Below are 22,692 nucleotides of genomic sequence, written 5' to 3'. Positions count from 1 at the left end.
CCAGTAACCAAAATGAAAGTTGAGAAATCACCATGGAAACCAAGTACTAAGCAAACAAGATGAATCATGACTATTTCAATGACATCAACTATTCAAGCATCAAGCACAAGTGTAGTGAAGATAAAATCCTTAAGGTTGAACCAAAACTAAAACTCATCACCATAAGATTCTTAGCTTATTAATGCTTCCCAAGATAGAAAAAAAGAACTACACAAAGTTTACTACTAGCATCATTCAAACATCATGAATCAAGACAATAATCGTGCTAACATTTCACTTGAATCCAAGAAAGCATATAAGTGAAGTTTTGATGTTCTCAAGATGTATGCCACAAAAAATCAAAACAAAATGCAAGACATAAGAAAAAACAAAAACAAACAAAGCAAATCAAATGCATCTAATGCATCCCCCCAGACTTAAATTTTTCATTGTCCCAATGAAAACTAAAAACAATGTGGACCAATGAAAACTAAAAACAATGTGGAGGAGATTTTAAGAGAAGTTACCAAGTGATGAGCTCCAAATGGTTGACATTCATGTTTTTAAAGATACTCCTCCATCCAATACTCACATTCCTCCACAACTTTGAATTCTACAACAATAAGATAGACAAGAAAAATTAAGTAGAGGATACATGTTTATTATAAAGAGAGAACTAAAGACATAAAAGAAAATAAGGAAAATAAACTTGGGTTGCCTCCCAAGAAGCGCTTGTTTAAGGTCATTAGCTCGACCAAACATTAGATTCATCTAAATCTCGCCCTTGGAGGAGTAAGATATTTTAGAACCTTCCTACCAAGGGTTCTTATTATGGAGGGAGCTTTCAATAAAGGAGTTAAAAATTTAAGTATCACTCTCTCCATCTTCGTCTTCTTTGAAGTTCTTTCGGGTGGTCGAAGACGGTTCAGTATAAGCTTCCAATTATTGGCCTCTTGAAAACCTACACACCCAAAAGAAAAACAAACCTCCCACAAGAATGTAATATAAGAAGGAACTGGAACCATATTAGTATGAATTGAGTATGTATCAAAAAATGAATCACATCCAACAAAATCAATTATATGTACCTCTATGAAATTTTCTAAAAGATCACTAAGAATACTAACCTTGCATTGTTGAGATGTACCTAAAAGTTCTAAACAATGGGATGTGACTTCTTCAGAATTATGTAGTGGCTCTAGCTCAGGTGTTGATGATATCAATGATGGTGATTCTTGAGACTCTACTAGCTCTGTATAAGTCTCTACACATTGTTCCACAACATGATCAATTCTTAAAACCTCTAAGGGTTGTCTTGACAAAGGTGGTGATCCTTGAGATGCTGCTTCCACAACACAGCTCCCTACACATTCTTCCATATCATCATCATCAACACATACATCAAAAAATAAACCAACATCTATGTCCTCAATAGGAGAATCAATAACAAGAGGATCAATAACTTCACTTGCAGTTTTAAGTTGATCTACCACATCACATTCATCATCTGAAAATTCAATGTCACTATAACACCTTATAAAATTTTGAGGTAGATCTGAAAACTTATTTACCACTACATTATCAATAAAATCCTCATCTGAAAAATCTTCATCTTCATATATATTCAAAAATCTACACTCAACCATATTAGTGTCACAGGATTTGCCGAAGTCTTTATTTTCATTGACCCCCACTAACCTTTGTGGAAAAGGAACCCTTAGTGAAGGTCCTGGGAAAGACTGAACTCCCTTTTTCCCAAATTCCCTTTGAGCTTTTGGAGGAGGTCCAACTTGCTTATCTAATGTTGGTGTGATTAATCGTTGAGGGAAAGGTACTTCTGGCCTTTGGGAACTTCCTAGAGAAATGGAATTGAGTTCTTGTGATCTTCTATTATTCTTCTCCTCAATTCTAAACATGTCATTCTTCAGAAGTTCTTCATGATTTTTGCCACTTCTCAACCCAACATCATCACACTTTTCATTGGATCTTGACTGTGTAGGAGGGGGATCTTCTTTAAACCATTTTGAAACAATACTTTCAATCTTTGCCCCCAAATGTTTGAACTCCCCGTTCTGTGACTTGTGATTTTCAAGACTCATAGATGGTTGAGTTACAATTTATTTGACAGGCTCTATAGCATTTATGGCTTGCACTTCATGAATGTTTGAGGGAAATTTCATCCAACTTATGTTCGACCATTCATGGAGGTTCAATGTCACTTGATCAATTAACATATATGCTTCATCTACACTTTTGTCCATAAAAGATCCTCCAGCTGATGAATCCAATAAACTCTTATCTGAGAAAGAAATTCTCCCATAGAATATGTGTAAAATCAACTATTTTTCAAAACCATGATGAGGGCACTATCTTTGAAGACTCTTGAATTTATCCCATGCTTCAAATAATGATTCTCCATATACCTGAGGAAAATTTGTTATGCAATTCCTCATATACACTATTCTGCTTGGTGGGAAAAAATAATTCAGAAATTTCTTCTCCAATTGCTCCCAACTTGTGATACTTTGAGGATGGAGAGAATATAACCAAGTCTTGCTTTATCCTTGATACTGAAAGGAAATGCCATTAATCAAACTACAATTGCTGACACTCCTTCACATTTCACCATATCACAAATCTCTAAAAATATTTCAAGATGCAGATAAGGACTTTCTGATACTTCTCCTCCAAATTTGTGACCTTGTATCATAAAAATTATCTCTGGGTCTAGTTGGAAACTTTCTGCTTCAATTTGAGGTTGCACAATGGGAGATAAAAATCTTGCAGAAAAGGGTGTAGAAAAATTTCTCATGGGCCTGCTTGACATGTTAGTGCTCATGGATATTCAAGAAGAAAAAGAAAATTATCAAGAATCAAAAACAAGAAATAAAATGCAATATGAAAAGCAAGAAAGAAAATGCAGAATTTAAATTGCAAGAAAGAAAGTGCATAATGAAAACAAGAAAGAAAAGATAAAAGGAAAAAGAAAAATATCTAGAATAATTCATATGCTAAAAATTGCAAGATATGTTTACAAAAGAAAAGAAGAAAGAAACTAGATCAAAAGAGAAAACAGAGAAAAGTTAGATTAGAGTGCTAAAAATCAAGAATGCAAAGTTAGAATTAGAATTAGAATTGCAACAAAAAGAATTATTAAGAATGTTATTCAAGAAAAGAAAAGCTTATAGAAACAGAATTCTAAAGTTACAACTATGAAAATGTAAAGAAAGAAAGAAAAGTTATGTTTAGTCTAACTCAATTGATAATTCCTAATGTTATAGCGCTGACGGCGCCAAAAACTTGTTACGCTCCGCAAGTATACGGAAATGTCGCAAGTAATATAAAAGATTATCGTATCCACAGGGACTGGAATAAGCACTAGAAATGTCTCAATGCGAATTAGCTAAACAACTATCCAATTGTTTCAAATGCAAAATGAAGGTAAACAAATCTAATATTAAAGATCAACAAGCAAGAGTTTAGTGTTTTGGGTTATGATAAAGGGAGATTCTAGGAATTTCGGTTTCTTTGTAGGATTTCTCAAATCTAAATGGTTCACCAATTCTTATCCCTCAATTGCCAAACATGTAGAAAGTTGCCGGTTCTCTCTTGCAATAGACAATCGGCTAAGGACTGAGAAATGTATCTAAATAGGATTAATTAGACATGAACCTATGTTGTCCTTACACAGAAGTGCACCTATTTCTATGCCTTCCTCGGATATCAACATAGAAGCCCACGACTTATTAATCTATCAAGATACAAGAAACTAATCACAAAATCCATCCTACTCTCTTGAATATTCCTACTTCCTCTTCAAGATTGTCTCTCAAACGTCCTTACACGGGCTTGCACCTGTCACGTGGATCCCTCGGATGATCGAGTGAGAGTTTATCTTTACAAAGTCCATAAGAAATCCAAACAATTAATCAAGAATGAGAATTAAGCACGAATCACCATTAATCATTCAAGATCTAATTGATACAAGCAAGATAATGTCATTGAAATAAGAAAATGGCAAATCCATAAGAGATCACATCAATCCATCATACAAATACTCCCTTCATCCTAGAATACAAGATCTACTCCATGAATCGAGGAAGAAAACCCGAAGAAATAAAGAATACAAGCATTTCTTAAATCCCCAATCCAAGAAACCAAGAAAAGGGGGAAAGAGAAAACTTATCTACGAAGAAGCCTCGTCTTCGGATCCAATCCTCGCTCCGGAGTCGAAACCGTCAAGAACTCCCCTTGAATCGCCCAGAAATCCTCCCAAGATTGGGAGGAAACCACCAAATCTTGCCTTCTCCCAAAGGGGGAGAGATCCCCTTTCAATTCATGAACGAAGGTTTAAATAGAGGAGGGAATCAGGCGTCACACGGCCTCTCGACACGGCCGTGTGAGATCCACACGGCCATGTCCAGTTCCTTCTCTGCCAATGCTGCACGGCCATGTGGTGCACACGGCCAAGGCCCTCCTGCTCTCTGGAAATGCTACACGGCCGTGTGGTGCACACGGCCGCCACCTGCTTGGTCTCTGGAAAATCCACACGGCTGTGTGGTGCACATGGCCACCATCTGCTTGGCCTCCGGAAACTCCATACGGCCATGTAGATCTACACGGCCATGTAGGGCTTTTGCTCTGATTTCCTCAAATCAAGACACGGCCGTGTGGGATTCACACGGCCATGTCCTCTTCCCTTCCTGTTAGGACCACACGGCCATGTATGGTACACGGCCCGATGCTCTTTCTCCCTTCAATTACTTCCAAGCTTGCTCAAGGACACTTAATCTTCACCAATTTCGACTCCTGTGTACAGAAAATGCACAAAAAGCAGATCTCTGAACCAAAAGAGTAAATATGCTAAAAGGAAAGCTGGAAGTATAAAAAATGCATAGATCAAGCATGCTCAAAGTATGTAAATGTGCGTAAAAACATGCATAAAAGAGTATATAATCTACGCACATCACATGTTCATCATTCATTGCATCTGATGACTAGTCTCCCTTGTGGTTGAGAGGGTCGCCAGTCTTTTATAGCTGTCCACTCTGCCACTGATGAAGAGTGGTAGCTGGGAGTGGAGCTATGTCCTATCGTGCTTAGTCAGCTGCTCATTGTTTTTCTCTGTCAGCCTTGACCACTCTGGAGTAGTGGATCTTGAGGGTTTAGTAGTCAAGGGGCTTGAGTTGTGAGTGGTCAGGGACCCTTAGCTATGTAGTTAGATAACTACATAGTATACTGTCGCCTCAGTCGCTTTATAGCGGTTACGTGCGTGAGGCTTGTACGGTTTGTCACGGACTCAAGCCTCTCGGCCATACATGGGTCGTGGTGTCTGGAGAGGTGGCGGGGGTGACCATGGAGCATGCATATACATTTGCATTTGATGCGCGGTGCATCGGTGGATATATATTTGCATACATGCCTAGTAGATACTAGTTGCATGTGATTGTGGTTGTTGCACTTGTTTGAGATATGCTTGTTGCATAAGGTGGTCATGCTGCATACATGTCATTTATTTTACATGTATATGCAATCGTATTTATATTGCACAGGTGTCACGGGTATGTCTATTGCAGATCCAGTGAGTTTACTGATCTTTGTACCTTGCGTCGATTTCAGATTGGGTATGTATTTGCCATTATGTCAGTAGTGGTTTGTGCAGTTTGTATGTCAGTTATGATTATGTATGTTTATTACGTTAGGTATATTCAGATGCATTGATTATGATAGTATGATCATGTTCTTTATTTCCCTACTGAGACTGTATACTTGTGATCTCCATGTTGTTTATGGACCATGCATTATCTTGTCTATTACCCGCTGAGTTACCTATACTCACCACCGCATGTATACATTTATGTTTTCAGGTAGCTTGTAGATGGTTGGTGTTGCTCGGAGTATCCTGTCTGTCGGGTCCTACGTCACATCCGAAGACCGTGCTTGTTTTCTTTTGTATATCTTTTTATTATTTTTGGCATTGTATTTATGTATAGCCATGTGGATATCTTATGGTTTTGGTGTTGTATTTGTGTTTAAGCCGTGCCGGTATGCATTGTATTTATTTGATTTGTGTGGGCTTTCCTTCATTTTTCCGCTGTGTTTTAGTATAGCCGTGTGGGCTGTTTTATATATAATTGCGTGGTTGTGATTGTTTCATTCCAGCCGAGTGGGCTGTTATTATAACTGCGTGGTTGTGTATATAAATATTCCAGCCGCATGTGGCTGATGTATTTTTCTTGTATTGATGCTTCAGATTGTCACTGGTACAAGGGAGATGCTGCCGGATTTTTGTCTGGCAGAGACTCCTTTTGGGGCATAACAATTTAGTGGTATCAGAGCAGGTACGATGCCTGTTATTCATGTTTTGGATTTCATGTTTCGATTTTCTCGATGTGACTTTTCGGGTTTTGGGACCAGGCAGCAGCAGGACATCTCCAAGCTATAGGAGGTATGTTTGCATATTGTTATCATACATTTCTGTTGGTATATGTATTGTTGTCCAGGATAGTTAGTTATGACATGTCGTAGTACTCTTTTGTTAGTACCTGTCTTGTTGTTTGTATTATGCATTGCATGTGTTGGGTCAATCACTGATCACGATTGACCTAATGGAGATCAAGGATTACAGTCTCAGGGGATTTCCTCATATCATACTATTAGTAGTTTTAGTGTCTGTTACTACTAGTTGGTTGAGAGTCAGAGTCACATACCAGTCTCTATTATTATTAGCTGGATAGTGGATGGTATATGTATGCATATGTTGACTCAGCTTGTATTACTCCGGTTGGTTAGATCAGTTTAGGATTGATTTACCTGATCAACTTGTGCAGTGGTGGTTTGATTTATCTTAGTTGGTTTTGTACTCCTGTTGTTTTGATTAGTAGAGTATTGATTTACTCATGTTGGTTGGGTTAGTAGATTACCCTCGTTGACTTGGGTAGTGGTGGATCGATTTTACCTTAGTTGATTTTGACGAGTATTGATTTACCCTTATTAGATCAGTTAGTTGACGACCGATTTATTTAGCAGTTCGATCATTAGGGTATCGTCATACTCTATTTCTAGATATTATGATCTTTAGGGTTACTTGTGCTTGGTTAGATATTTGGGAGATACATTTGAGTACATGACTTGTACCATCATGGAAAAGACTGAATTAGCCGTATACCATTATCGGGTGGGTCAGCTTGTAGAGGATTGTCATATCCTATTTCATGGGGACTTTGACCATGGACTGTCTACACCTAGTTGATTGACTTAGAAGGTACATTCGGATAGGATACCTCCACTGATGTGGAAAAGTGTAAAGCTACTTGCTTAACACTTATGAGATATATCTATTACTAGGGTGTATGAGTTGGAGAGTACAATTGGATATACGATTTGTACTGACATGAGAGAGTTGAAGTTAGCTGCTTAACCTTTACGTGACCTGGTATCATGTGAAGGAAGAAGCAGAGAATGCTTTTTGGAGATCAGGTCATCACTTAGTGATTTCCTTGAGGGTTTGGAGAGAGAGTAGTTCTCTTCTTCTTTCGGTAGCGTGATGGTTTATAAGGCGATGATCAATCGACTCGTCTAACGTTGTTTCATGAGAGATCCTGACTCATGGAACTATTGGATATGATTAGATATCCATGATGTACTTAGGGATATATACCCCACAATGGTGCAGAGGAAGTGGTATTAGTTGAGTAATACCTAGGAGGTCCGACCGTAACTAGGTATAATTTCAAATGATGATCTTCGAGGGGTAGAGCGTCGATTAACGGATATTTTGATCAGCTATTTAGTTGTAGCATTCCTCTATCTTTGTGTTCATTGCGCGATACTAGAGGTTGCTGAACCTCAGGGTGGAGCAATCACAGTATGATGGGGTACAAGACAATGGTTAGACGACTCAGCTAACATTGTCTCTATCAGGTGGCTTAAGACCTTGACCACGTGATCAGTTTACTAGATCTTGTAGTCTATATCTCATATTAGAGGGTTTGACCTTTTATCGATAGTTGTCGAGGGACATATATAGGATGATTATGAGGGGGTGGAGATATTCTCTTGATGGGTAGACTCTTAGTCAGGAGATTGTGTGACCCTTTGATTTTGGATTGACATTCTTTTATTGTAGATATTTGATTATCGGAAAGGATGAGATTTGGCAGACCTTTTGGATACGTTTAGTTTGTTGGTAGTAGGTGTTGAGGGTTGGATGCTTTCCTTTGACTCTATCTTTGTTCAGGGGACTATCTGATATGATTGATTGATAACGTGGAATGTTGAACCCTGGTGGATGGATATTGGGAGATCATGTGCGGTAATATGTTGGATTTTGATGATCTATTAATGGATATATGACTTGATGACCTATTATTTGGTAATTGATGTTGATAGTGATATGGAGAGTAGCACATGTGTGATATTTATAGATTTGGTGATTTGTAGTTGGTGATTTGATCATAGGCTTATCGTTGGGGATCCTACGGTTGAGTGACCCTATTGTACGTACATTATGGGTCATTGGTGTTACCATTTTAGGCATACCATGCCTTAGACGTTTTTATGGACTCAATGTACTTGGTATTTCTAGGGTATTTGGATCAGTTTTCATTGTCTTCCTTGATGATGTTGTGATTTATTCCTGATCCGAGGTGGATCACGTACACTATCTTCACATAGTTCTAGAGATGTTTCGACGAAAACATCTATATGTGAAGTTCAGTAGTGCGTATTGTGATTGTCTTCTGTGGGATTCGGGGATAGGTGGTCACCAATAGGGGTAGACCGTGGATCCACAGGGGATAGAGGTTGTTACCAGTTAGGAGTAATCGTAATCTATACAAGAGACTCGCAGCTTTCTTTATCGGGCTGGATATTACCAGAGTTTGATTGAGGGTTTCTCCAGCATTATAAAGTTGACCGAACTGCCTAGGAAGGATATGGAATTTTCCTGCATAGATGTTTGTGAGATCAATTTAGATAGTTGCACATATCTTAGTAGTACTTTCTAGTGTAGACGGATTTGCACTCTACACAGAGGTATCATACCTAGGGTTTAGTGCAGTTCCGATGTAGCATGAGCAGAGTAGTCTTGTGCTAGTAAGTAGAATTCTCAGGTAATGAGAATTTGATTTTTATTTCTATGGGAGATTGTGTGTGTTTTCGAGTCACTTCTTATCCGGGAAGAAGTTACTTCAAGAAACACCTTGATCTGGATTTGTGGTATATCCGAGTGACATCCGATATATAGAAACTTAGACCGTTCATATTGGTGGAACTACATGAAGAAAGACATCGCAGATTTTGTAGCTTGATGTCTAGTGTGTCAGCACGTGGAGGCTGAATATTAGAGACTAGCAGGATTGTCTCTGTGATTCAGGTACTAGAGTGGAGTTGGGAGCATGTTTGATGGATTTTGTTGTAGGATTACCCAGGACATGGAGAGGATATGATGGTTTGGGTAATCATTATTGGATGACAACTTGGCTCCCTAACTGTCGATTTGTAAGGCGGATTCTTTTGGATTGAGTAGCAGGATTATACTGTAGAGAGATCATCAGATATTGTGATATATCTCTGAGTATTGTATTGGATGGAGATCCACGATTTCATATCATGATTTTGATTGAGGTTACAGTAGATTTTGGATTCAGAGCTTAGCTTTAGTATAGATTTTCATCTCAGACTGATGGATAGTTTGAGCGCCCTTTACAGATGTTGGAGGATCTATTGTTAGTGGGTGTTGGATTTCAGAGGTAGTTGAGTTATTCACAGCTGCTTAGTTAGCAGAGTGAGAGTAGCGGAAGCAAGGTGAGCTCATAAACCACAGATTCATCTTGAAGATTTGTTCAAGATACTAGGATGGAGTGGTGTACCAGTATGTTGTTACCATGAATGATGATCCCAAAGTTGACCAGTAAATTTGGGGACCAAATTTTTATTAGTGGGCGAGAATGTAAGATATCGCAAAATTTAATTATAAATGTTATTGGACGAAAAATCTTATTGGATTTTTCATAAATTTTTAGAAATTTTTCGGGATTTAAATGGAGTCTGTATGACTTGTTTTGAGGGGATGAATCGGTGGGGTTAAGTGGAGCCTGTTTAGAATACCCTTAAGTGGGAGTTGATTGAGGAATAATTTAGGGTTTAATTTTCTTAACCCTAAGTGGATTAGGTTTATAAGGTTTTTCCTCCTCACCCGGACCCGTTAACCCATTTCCCCCTTCTCTCTATTTGCTTTCCCTCTCTTGCACTCACCCGACCCGATTCTTCCTCCCTCTCTTTCTCTCTCTCGCGCGCGGAGGACTCGACACCGACGGAGCAGGGCTTTTCTCCGGCGATCTCGTCTTCGTCGCGTCATCGGGGAGGGGGGAACGTCGCCCGACCTCGACGTCTCCGACCATCTACGACGGAGCGATCCTCTCTTAAGCTGTGCTTGGGCGCGCGGTAGCGATTCGACGGAGCTAGGGCACGGCAAGGGGAGTTGGATTCACATCTTTCTCGGTGGATCAAGCCCCTCTCAATCTTCTCGTTGATCTATTCACTAGAGGAGGTTGCGGATCGTAACCAGTTGAGGTGGATCACGCGACACCAACTGTAGGGATCGATTGAGGTAAGGATTTGTCGAGAGATTCAGTGAATTCAAGGGTTCTTGCGTAATTGGTTTCCCTTTGTGATGCTCTCTCTGATCCGGACTAGGAGGAGGCGTTGGATCAGTATACTGTGGATTTTCTTTGAAGCCGATCATTGCATTCCATTTCTTGCGGCTGATTTGGGGTCTCGGCTGAAGAATTTGGGAGCATTTGAGGTGAGTAAGGTTATGTTTATTGGAGTTTCAGCTAATTAAAGTCTCTACAGCTAGGTTCTGGATTTAATTCTAGAAACAATTGGTGTAGGGGCTATTGGGTGGCTATCGGCAGAGTTCTTGTGGGGTTGTGAATGTTGATCTCTTTGGCATATCCTGTTGTTGGGGTCCAAATTGGAGAAGGGTCGGCTAACTAGGGTTTGCCATCAACAGGATGAAGCTATTGCAGAGGTTGTGGCGTTTGATCACTGTCCACATGTCATGGGTGAGTTTCTTTAGTGACTTCTCCTTTGATTTCCATTTGTGGATAATCTATTCTTTCCATATTTCTCATGGGTTGGCGATTGTATGTAAGAGCTAATTGATTAGGGCATGTGAAATGTGAAAGAGGGTTTTGATATGATGAGATTGATTATCAGATTCAGTGGTTGGAGGTGGATCATGAGGATGACTTTGCATGTTTGATTTATGATGTGTAGTGGATAATAACGGGATGTTGGAGTTTGTGATTGGTTGTGGATTTGGAGGACTTTTGGAGATGTAGCATGTATAACCTAATCTAATTAGGTTGTATTATGGTTAAGGTGAGTTGGAGGATTAATCCATGATCATGTTGGATTAGGGTTATTCTAATTAGGTGGGGGCAGTTGTTTGGTTATTTACTTCGTATGTAATTAGCTAAATATATTATGTGATTGCAGGACTTTGATTCGAAGCGAGCGTCTCGACGTGGGATTGGATTATCTGATACGGTCGACAGATAAAGGCGGGTATTTCTTCCTTTGCTCTATGTAGATTTTCTTGTACTTAGTGCATTGTTATTGTTGGATGAATTAGGCTACTTTATCTTATATCATGATCGGTTGCTGTTTTTCCTGCATGATACTTATGCTTGACCCTTGTGATGATCTATTTAATTCATATACAGTCTCCACTCTTAATATCTACTCTGTTGTGATTACACGTGTAGAGTATGTCTTGTAGGAATTGTTGGGTTGTTTGTATTATCATGTCGATTGTGCATATGACAGGGATTGTACGTTGGATGGTATGTGTTATAGGAGTCATCATGTTGACCCTACATTTGCAAGTTGTATGTACACACGTGTTTGGTTACGTACTTTTGGAGGAGTTGTGTTGATTGTATGTTTATGGTTTATGCACGTGTCTGATGTGTTTATTATTGGAGGATACATGTTGATTGTACTTCTGTTCTGAGTATATGTGTCCAGTGGAATTATTAGAGATTTTTGGTTGATCATACGTGGGTAGTTGTGTACATGTGTTTGGTGGGATGTGTGGATTTATCATGACGATTATATTCATGTTGTGGAGTGCTTATGTGGTTTAGAGGTTGCATGGATGATGACGGCGTTTGTATCATGATTATATATATATCATGTTCATCATTCATTGCATCTGATGACTAGTCTCCCTTGTGGTTGAGAGGGTCGCCAGTCTTTTATAGTTGTCCACTCTACCACTGATGAAGAGTGGTAGCTGGGAGTGGAGCTATGTCCTGTCGCGCTTACTCAGCTGCTCATTGTTTTTACTCTGTCAGCCTCGACCACTCTGGAGTAGTGGATCTTGAGGGTACAGTAGTCAGGGGACTTGAGTTGTGAGTGGTCAGGGACCCTTAGCTATGTAGTTAGATAACTACATAGTATACTGTCGCCTCAGTCGCTTTATAGCGGTTACGTGCGTGAGGCTTGTACGGTTTGTCACGGACCCAAGCCTCTCGGCCATACATGGGTCGTGGTGTCTGGAGAGGTGGCGGGGGTGACCATGGAGCATACATATACATTTGCATATGATGCGCGGTGCATCGGTGGATATATATTTGCATACATGCCTAGTAGATACTAGTTGCATGTAATTGTGATTATTACACTTGTTTGAGATATGCTTGTTGCATATGGTGGTCATGCTGCATACATGTCATTTATTTTACATGTATATGCAGTCGTATTTATATTTCATAGGTGTCACGGGTATGTCTGTTGCAGATCCAGTGAGTTTACTGATCTTTGTACCTTGCGTCGATTTCAGATTAGGTATGTATTTGCCATTATGTCAGTAGTGGTTTGTGCAGTTTGTATGTCAGTTATGATTATGTCTGGTTATTACGTCAGGTATGTTCAGATGCATTGATTATGATAGTATGATCATGTTCTTTATTTCCCTACTGAGACTGTATACTTGTGATCTCCATGTTGTTTATGGACCATGCACTATCTTGTCTATTACCCGCTGAGTTACCTATACTCACCACCGCATGTATACATTTATGTTTTCAGGTAGCTTGTAGATGATTGGTGTCGCTCGGAGTATCCTGTCCGTCGGGTCCTACGTCACATCCGAAGACCGTGCTTGTTTTCTTTTGTATATCTTTTTATTATTTTTGGCATTGTATTTATGTGTAGCCATGTGGCTATCTTATGGATTTGGTGTTGTATTTGTGTTTAAGTCGTGTCGGCATGCATTGTATTTATTTGGTTTGTGTGGGCTTTCCTTCATTTTTCCGCTGTGTTTTAGTACTGCCGTGTGGGTTGTTTTATATATAACTGCGTGGTTATGATTGTGTCATTCCAACCGAGTGGGCTGTTATTATAACTGCGTTGTTGTGTATATAAATATTCTAGCCGCATGTGGCTGATGTATTTTGCTTGTATTGATGCTTCAGATTGTCACTGGTACAAGGGAGATGCTGCCGGATTTTTATCTGGCAGAGACTCCTTTGGGGGTGTGACACAGAAAATAACTCATCTAAATTTAAGCAAGACAAGTCCCTGGAGACTTTGTAGGCATCTACCATTGATGCCCACAATGTACTCCTTGGAAATGAGTTTAGAGCGTACCTTATGACGTCCCAATTCTCGACTTTCTGCCCGATCGCATGAAGAGAGTTGAGGATGTCTTGAATCGGTGTGTGGAGCGAACTCGCCGTCTCTCCTTCCTGCATTTTTAGATTGTACAATTTATTAAATAATAAGTCACGCTTACTTACCTTGGTTTCCGAGGTGCCCTCGTGGAGTTCGATTAGCTTTTCCCAAAGCTCCTTTGTTGATGAGAATGGACCAACTCTGTTGAGCTCCTCTTTGCTCAGTCCACACTGGAGGGTGCAGGTAGCTCTGGCGTTGGCTTCCACTTTCTTGATGAAGGAGGGTTCCCAGTCTTCGCAGGGAGTTGGTTTGCCATCAGTGCCAGTCAGTAGTTGAAATCCAGTTCGGATGTCGGAATCATAAAAGCTCCTTCAGAAATAACGTAGCGAAAAGTAAATAAAAAGGACATGAAGGATTTACTTCGTTCGGAGCCTGTGACGACTTCTACTCGAAGGCCCGCGATCCTTGATTGCTTCCAGTGGGCAACAACTATAAGTTCGTTAAAAGTACAATAAGAGATTTACAATTGTAAGCACCAAAACAAATTATACCGACAATAACAGAATCAAACCTGATGTTCCAGGTCGTCGGTATGTCGTAACAGCACCTCGGAATGATCTTGTTAGCAGCACGTTGAAGAAAGGATGCCTGGAAGTTGTTCTGTGAAGCTGGACGTCGAGTGCTGCTTTTATAGTAAGCTCAAGGCGCCTTGAAAGCCTCCGAAGGTGCCTCCATAGCTCCAATTCCACCGTGCAGATGAGCGCTGAACATTTTGCGCTTATCCCATCTGGAGGCGCCTTCATGCACCCGAAGGTGCCTCCATCCGCTGGTCTAAGGCGCCTTAAACCTCTTCCAAGGCGCCTTGGACTGTGCTGCGCTGGATTCTTCTGGTTCGCACCCGAGGCGCCTCCAAGCTCTATGGAGGCGCCTCGGCACTGTTCAGTCGAGGCCCGTTTTGCACTTTGGTCCCTGCAAGATATGTTAATCCTAAAAATACCCTGCAGCACAAAGTTAGCACAAAATAATAGTATAAATATGGAATGATATGACAGTCTCTGGACTGTCTCGGTCTGACTTTGGATTTTCGTCCTGAAACCCTAGGTCGACCCGACACCTATTGTTCCCTCTACGGGGAACGCGTCCTCACCTACTCCACTCAGGAGATTTACCTGCTGCCAGTGTGATCCTCCAGATTGACTGGACTTTTGCTCAGCACTCGAAGCTTCCGGACTTTTTGCTGGGCATCCGCTTCCCGGCTAGTCCAGTCTTTCACCTGGTTCGCGACACCAAGACTTTCCACCTAGGGTTACCACCCCCTAGGACTTTTGCCTGAAGCCATCGACCTGCCAAGACTTTCCGCATAGGGTTACAACCCCCAATGACCTAGGGTTACCACCCCCTAGGGTTTTCCCTTTTCCTAACCGCAGCTAGGACTTTCCTGAAATACTCAAGCAGACTTGTTAGATCACAAAACACCTTAACTTTGAATCCTTTGCCATTATCAAAACACGAGTTCGATCGTCGGATGCTTCCCGCACCAACACGTGCTACCACGCTGCATCACACTACCCATGAGCGGACCAACGGAGCACCACCGAGCAATCTGACGTGCTACCACGCTGCATCTCGCTACCCATGAACGTCCCAGTGGAGCACCGAACAGTGATGAAACTGGCGATATGCTCTACAATAATGGAGCAGCCTATCACGCAGCATGCAATCATGCGAATGGTGCATGACACTAAGCATGACAATATCCTAAACCAATTCCATATATATATAAAAATGTGTACCCTAGTACCAGTAAGTCAAATCCACAGATCTAGGGTATACAGGTCATCTATGGTATAACAACCTAGGTTCTGAACATATCCACCTCCATAAAATATGTACCAACAATATACATGGATCAAAGCAAAAGGGTCTAGGTACACAGATCAGATATGATATAAAAATATAGGTACACATGCCAGATAATAAAAATCAAGAATCTAGTCCTAAACTCAGTAAAGCATGGTATGTGACTTACTCTAGGAACTAAGGTACTCATGACAATAATCACGAGGTATAAACATGGATACATAACAAGTGATAAAACAGAACATGCTATGGGTATCAAACTGTGACATACCAAAGACAAACATGTTCATTGCTTGTAGCTATAAAATACTATACATATCCAATTGACAATATCATAAAAGATAAGTCAAGAGGTACCCGCCTCCAATAGAAAGGTCCAATCTGAAATAGATCCCTCGTCGAGACACCGTCTCAAATCAAAGTCCTGTAACCACATAATGTATTTAGTTAATTACAAGCTAAATAAAATCCCTAATCTGATTAGGGTGATTGTAATCAACCACGATGATTGAGTATCCCCCAAACTAACCTTAATCCTAGGTTTATTCATGAATCATCAATTAATTAATTCCATCATCCACTAAGCAAATCCAAGCATCCATATAGATTCACAACCCCACTTACCCTAAACTAGTGGCATCTCTGTAGACTCTCGGCCGGAGGAGTTGCTGTCAAAAGTTCTGGCCGGTATCAATTGAAGCTTCTACCTTCTAGGTCGAGAACCCCTAAATCAGCATCTGCTATTTAGAATTCAACGAGACTATAGTACTATAGATTGGATTTTGTAATCCATATAAAGATCTATTGAGTACCAAGGCCGAAAATCACACGGAAATAGAACTGCTCACCTTGCTAGCTATTTTCTCTCTGTCGGAGTAAATTGCTGCCAGAGTCTTGTGGCCGACGGAGGCAACAAAGTCATCCTGTTTGAGGTTGTCGGCAGCGGCGGCTGTGGAATCGCGAGGGAGAAAGAAAAGGTTGGTGGAGGTTGGCAGTGGCAACAGAGTTGAAACTGTTTGGAGCTTCACAATCTCCGACAACCACCAACACTAGCTCCCAACTCCACTGCTCGGATTGAAAAAGTCGGAGTGAGCGAGTGCAGAGGAGGCCGCGACGTCGGGCGGAGTAGGGTCGGCGTCAAAGGAAGCTAGGCACAGGTAAGGTGGATCGCCCGAGATACACTCGGGCAAAGAAGGCATCGGGGATAAGGAGTAGGGCCGACGGTCGACGTCAGCTCACAAGGATGAACGGTGCATCCTGATCTCAGCAGCGGAGGCAAAGGCAACAAGGAGAAGCGAGAAGAAAAAGTGGCAGCGGAGATTTGTATGCTCGGGGAGGAGGAACCACCGCGGGCGCGTACGATTAGGGCAAGATGAGTTCGGCGGGGGAAAAGAAGAGGATGCAGGCGAGGCTCGGGTAAGGTCACAGGGGAAGGAGAAGAAAATTAAAAGAAAAAGGAAAAATGCAACTTTTCCTCGTTTAAATGGGGTTGCCTAAACAGGCTTTCCCAGACCTTGTTTTTTTATCCCCGTAAACTCGTCCATACGGTCTCCGAAAAATTCCAGAAAAATTTCTAAAAATTCCGGAAAATTCCCTTATCATTATTCGCCATTTTTCGGTATTTTACATTCTCCCCCACTAATAAAAATTTGGTCCCCAAATTTTATTATTTACCATCGGTAAGTACTAACAACAGATAGAAAGTATAAATGCTGAACGGAAAATAAATCACATACCTCAAGTGAAAAGGTGGGGGTATCGAGCTTGGATCATATCTTCGAGCTCCCAAGTAGCCTCCTTATCTGAATGATGTTATCATTAGACTTTAACTAATCGAATAGTCTTGTTCCGCAGCTGACGTTCTTTCCGGTCCAGAATCCGTACCAGAACCTCCTCATAAGTGACGTCAAAGGGAAACTGGTACATCTGTCAGCACATGTGTCGGGTGTAGAGAACTCCAAGGGTCTGCGTCTCTGATCAGCATAACCCTTCTGGCGGTCCTACGACTCTGACACCCTCCGTCTGATAGTACGGACCAACTCTGCCTCATACTGAGCTCTATGAGGTCCCAACAACTGAGCCTCCCCAACCTCATCCCAGAGGGTGGGTGTCCGACAAGGCCTACCATACAACGCTTCAAACGGTGGCATCTGGATAGCCAAATGCAACCGTTGTTGTAGGCGAACTCTACCAATGGAAAATGGTCCTCCCAACCGCCTCTGAAATCCAATATACACGATCTCAGCAAATCCTCTAGAGTCTGAATGGCCCGCTTTGACTGTCCATCTGTCTGCAGATGGAAAGCTGTACTGAATCGGAGCGGGGTGGCCAAAGCCTGCAACAGACTCTGCCAGAAACGAGATGTGAACCCGGGGTCTCTATCCGAAATAATAGTCAACAGAACACCACGTGATCTGATGATCTCCCGGCAAAACAGATCTACCAAACGATCTAGGAAATCAGTCTTCCAGATCGCTAACGAGTGCGCAGATTTGGTTAATCGATCAACGATTACCCAAATCGCGTCATAACCTCGTCGTGTCCTCGGTAAACCCACCACAAAGCCCATGGTAATGTGTTCCCATTTCCACTCGGGAATAGGAATCCACTAAAATAATCCGACAGGTATCTAGTGCTCTGCCTTCACCTGCTGACAGACAAGACCTCTCGCTACAAATTACGCAATGTCTTTCTTCATACCGTTCCACCAATAGGAACGCCTCAAATCTCGATACATGCGGGTCCCGCCTGAGTGAACCGTAAATCGTGAGCGATGAGCCTCCTGAAGTAGCTCCTCCTTGACCAGGTGAGCTGGAGGTACGCATAATCAGCCTCGGTAATATATAATACCCGCATTATCTCGAGTGAACTCGATCTACTGCCTGGAAGCTATCTGACTGCCAATGAACTGTAAGTGTTGTTCTTCGGCCTGGGCCTCTCGGATCCTCGTCCTGATTGACGTCTGAGCAACCATGGTAACAAGAATACCCTACTCTGTCCGTCCCTGCTCCTCAAGGTCTAACTCGGAGAAACCCTAAACCAAGTCTGTAACTGAAACTCGGTGGCAAGCCAAAGTCCCTCTGGACTTCCTGTTAAGTGCATCGGCAACCACATTAGCTTTCCCTGGGTAATAGCTAATGGTACAAATCGTAATCTTTCAGGAATTCCATCCTTCTCCTCAGTCGGAGATTAAGTTCCTTTCTAAGTGAACAGATATTTGAGACTCTTATGGTCAATGAGAATCTCAAATGTAATACCGAACAGATGTTGCTGCCAAATCTTCAAGGCAAAATAATGGCGGTCAACCATAAGTCATGTATTGGGTAGTTCTCCTCATGCTCCTTTAACTACCAAGAAGTAGGAGACTACCCTGCCGTGTTGCATTCAAACAGTGCCCAAACCCTGTAGACATGCGTCGGTGTAGAGTACAAATCCATCCTCTCCAGAAGGTAAAACCAAAACTGGAGCCGACACTAATCTCCGCTTCAGCTCCTGAAAGCTGGTCTCGCAGTCCTTGAACCACGTAAACTTCACGCCTTTCCTGGTCAGGCGTGTCAGTGGCATAGCAACGCGTGGAAAAAACCCCCAACGAGCCTCCGGTAATAACTAGCTCGGCAAAGGGTGTTGCGAGTCTCATGTATAGGCTATGACAACTCCCAACTGGTAACAACCTCTATCTTCTGTGGATCCACGGTATACCCCTACTGGTGACCGTGCATCTCAAACATCTCACAGAAGACAGCCAAAATATGCACTATTGTGTTGGTGCGGGAAGCATCTGACGATCGAACTCGTGTTTTGATAATGGCAAAGGATTCAAAGTTAAGGTGTTTTGTAATCTAACAAGTCTACTTGAGGATTTCAGGAAAGTCCTAACTGCGGTTAGGCAAAGGTGAAAACCCTAGGGGGTGGTAACCCTAGGTCATAGGTGGTGGTAACCCTATGCGGAAAGTCTTGGCAGGTTGATGGCTTCAGGCAAAAGTCCTAGGGGGTGGTAACCCTAGGTGGAAAGTCCTGGTGTCGAGAACCAGGTGAAAGACTGGACTAGCCGGGAAGCGGATGTCCAGCAGAAAGTCCGGAAGTGTCGAGTGCTGAGCAAAAGTCCAGTCGATCTGGAGGATCGACTGGCAACAGGTAAATCTCCTGAGTGGAGTAGGTGAGGGCGCGTTCCCCATAAAGGGAACAGTAGGCGTCGGGTCGACCTAGGGGTTTTGGACGGAAATCGAAGTCAGACCCGGACAGTTCAAAGACTGTCATAACAATTCTTATCATATTCATTCTGTTATTTATGCTAACTTTGTGTTGCAGGATATTGTTTGGGACTAACACCATCTTGCAGGTACAAAGAAATGGGGTTTTTCCTCGGATGAACAGTATCCGAGACGCCTCCATGGAGCTTGGAGTTGCCTCGGGTGCAAAGGCTGACCGGGCTGCGAAAGTTCATTGAAGGCGCCTTCATGGGAGTATAAGGCGCCTTGGAAGGTGCCTTGAGCAGGCTATAAGGCGCCTTAAAGGGATGAAGTTCGACTAGATCAGATTTGATCCACGCGGAAGACTCGGCAGCATGGAGGCGCCTTGAACAGCCTTCAAGGCGCCTTGAACACCCTTTATAAGGGGGTTTCGACCAGCACTTCAGAATATCAAGTTTCAAGTGATTCCAGTGCTACGTGCTGCTCCAAACAACGTTTCAAAGTGTTGCTACTTGTGCCCAACGACGAGGAGCTCCGGATCTTCATTTCTTTGTCGTCAGTATAATTAATTATTGTCATTTATTGTACTTCAATTTGTAATTCTTATCGAGCTTATAGTTGTTGCCCACCGGAAGCGATCAAGGATCGCGGGCCTTCAAGTAGGAGTCGCCTTAGGCTCCGAACGAAGTAAATCCTCCGTGTTCTTCTGTCTGTGTTTGTCTTTTCTATTTCTGCTGCATTTACTCGTACGTTTTAAATCGAATGATTCCGGTAATTCAAACAATTTAGCCGCGAGCGCTATTCACCCCCCCCTCTAGCGCGGTCTCGATCCAACAATTGGTATCAGAGCGGGGTTGTTTTGAATTGGTGCAACCACCATTCAAAACAGTTTTTTTCATGGTATTTTGTTTCGGAGTCAATTAGAAATTAGCTAATTAGCTAAAATTCTAATTCTTTTTAAATCGGTGTTGCTCAAAGTTGGGCAATACCACCTGGGCTCGTTATTTTTTCTTCTTCTTCCCGCACTACTAATCCAAGACTCAGTCTTGGAATAGATCTTCTTGTTTGTGTTTTTCTTAGATTTAAAATGGCCCAACAAGAAGGATATAGCACTGTTCGTCCCCCACTATTTTCCGGAGAAGACTTCGGATATTGGAAGAGGCGAATGGAGATATATCTGAAGATCTAGTTCGACACCTGGATGATCGTCAAGACATGGCTGCAACTACCAACTGATACGGACGGTAAGCCTACATCCTATGAGAACTGGGAGCCAGCCTTCATCAAAAAGGTGGAAGCCAATGCCAAAGCTACCTGCACCATCCAGTGCGGTCTTACCAAGGAGGAGCTCAACAGAGTCGGTCCCTTTTCAACCGCGAAGGAACTCTGGGAAAAGCTGATCGAACTCCACGAGGGCACCACGGACACAAAAGTAAGTAAAAGAGATTTATTATTTAATAAATTGTATAATTTAAAAATGCAGGAAGGTGAGACGGCGAGCCAGCCTCACGCACGCATCCAGGACATTCTTAACTCTCTTCATGCAATTGGACAGAGAGTCGAAAATCGGGACGTCATAAGGTACGCATTAAATTCGTTTCCAAGGAGTACATTGTGTGCATCAATGGTAGATGCCTACAAGGTCTCCAAAGACTTATCTTCTTTAAAGTTAGACGAGTTATTTTCTGAATTTGAACTTCATGAACAAACTCATGCACAGCCATCCGAGAAGGGTATTGCTTTGGTTGCAGGTATGAGTCGAACACGGGAATCAAGAGTACGGCGAAAAATTGAATCGGAATCAGAAGACAAACCCGACTCAGAAGATTCAGAGGATGAACTGACCAGCGAACTCGTGAATCTTGTGAAGAAGCTCTACAAGAAGAAGAAGGGTTTCAACAAGAAAGATCTGAAGAAGGCAGTTCAGTCCAGGGAGGCCCAACCGAACTCAAAGGTAAAATTCGAAGTCACTTGTTACGGGTGCAATCAGAAGGGGCATATCAAAGCCAACTGTCCCAACCAAAAAGAGGCCAAAAAGCAAAGAAGAAAGAAGGCCCTGAAAGCAACCTGGGACGAATCTTCTTCAGAGGATGACGACAATGAACTTGATCAAACAAGTCTACTCGCACTGATGGCCCGGGACCAGATCATCGAGAGCGAGTCAGAAGCCGAGTCCGAGCAAAGCTACGGATCCGCATCCGTTTCAGAAGGGCCAGACTCCACTGAATTGAATCAATGGATGTTGGATAGTGGATGCTCCAGACATATGACTGGAAATAAGTTGAAGTTTACCAAACTCAAGTACAAGAGTCTAGGATCAGTTGCATTCGGCAACGACGGTAAACTTAAAGCAATCGGAAAAGGTAATATTGAACTTAGTTCCGATTTCATTATTCGAAATGTTTTATTGGTTGAAAATTTTAACTTTAATTTACTAAGTATAAGTCAATTGTGTGACAGCGGATACCTAGTCAATTTTGATAAATCTGGATGTCTAGTTAAAAATATTGAAAACCTGAAAATTACACTTAAAGGACTTAGAAAAAATAACATCTACACAATTGACTTATCAATATCCTCAATAAAGTGTCTCCTGACACAACAAGAGGAAACCCAACTGTGGCACAAAAGGCTGGGTCACACTCACACTAGACTCATTTCAAAAATGAGTCAAAATGGTCTAGTTAGATGTTTGCCCAAATTAAAATTTATTGAAAACTCAGTCTGTGATGCATGTCAAAAAGGAAAACAAACCAAATCAACCCACAAGTCAACCAACCTAGAAAGATCCAACACCATACTTGAGCTCCTTCACCTTGATCTATTTGATTCACATGGAGCCAAATCACTAAGCAAGAACCAATACTGCTTAGTAATAATTGATGACTACTCTAGGTACACTTGGGTAAAATTTCTAAAAACAAAAGATAAAACCTATGAAATATTTAGTAATTTTTGCAACTTAACGGAAACTGAA

At 41.8% G+C, this 22,692-nt stretch overlaps 1 non-coding gene across 1 annotated transcript; it reads left to right on the top strand.

The window, feature by feature from the left end:
- The first annotated feature begins 2,328 nt into the window (after positions 1-2,328).
- LOC122003143 lies at positions 2,329-2,434 on the top strand. The gene has a single exon (XR_006117814.1). It is a non-coding gene; the product is annotated as a small nucleolar RNA R71 (small nucleolar RNA).
- The last annotated feature ends 20,258 nt before the right edge of the window (positions 2,435-22,692 follow it).

This window comes from Zingiber officinale, chromosome 7A, assembly GCF_018446385.1.
Source record: "Zingiber officinale cultivar Zhangliang chromosome 7A, Zo_v1.1, whole genome shotgun sequence".
Classification (NCBI taxonomy): Eukaryota; Viridiplantae; Streptophyta; class Magnoliopsida; order Zingiberales; family Zingiberaceae; genus Zingiber; species Zingiber officinale.
Note: the sequence above shows the minus strand (reverse complement) of the source record. Positions and strands in the feature narration are given on the sequence as shown.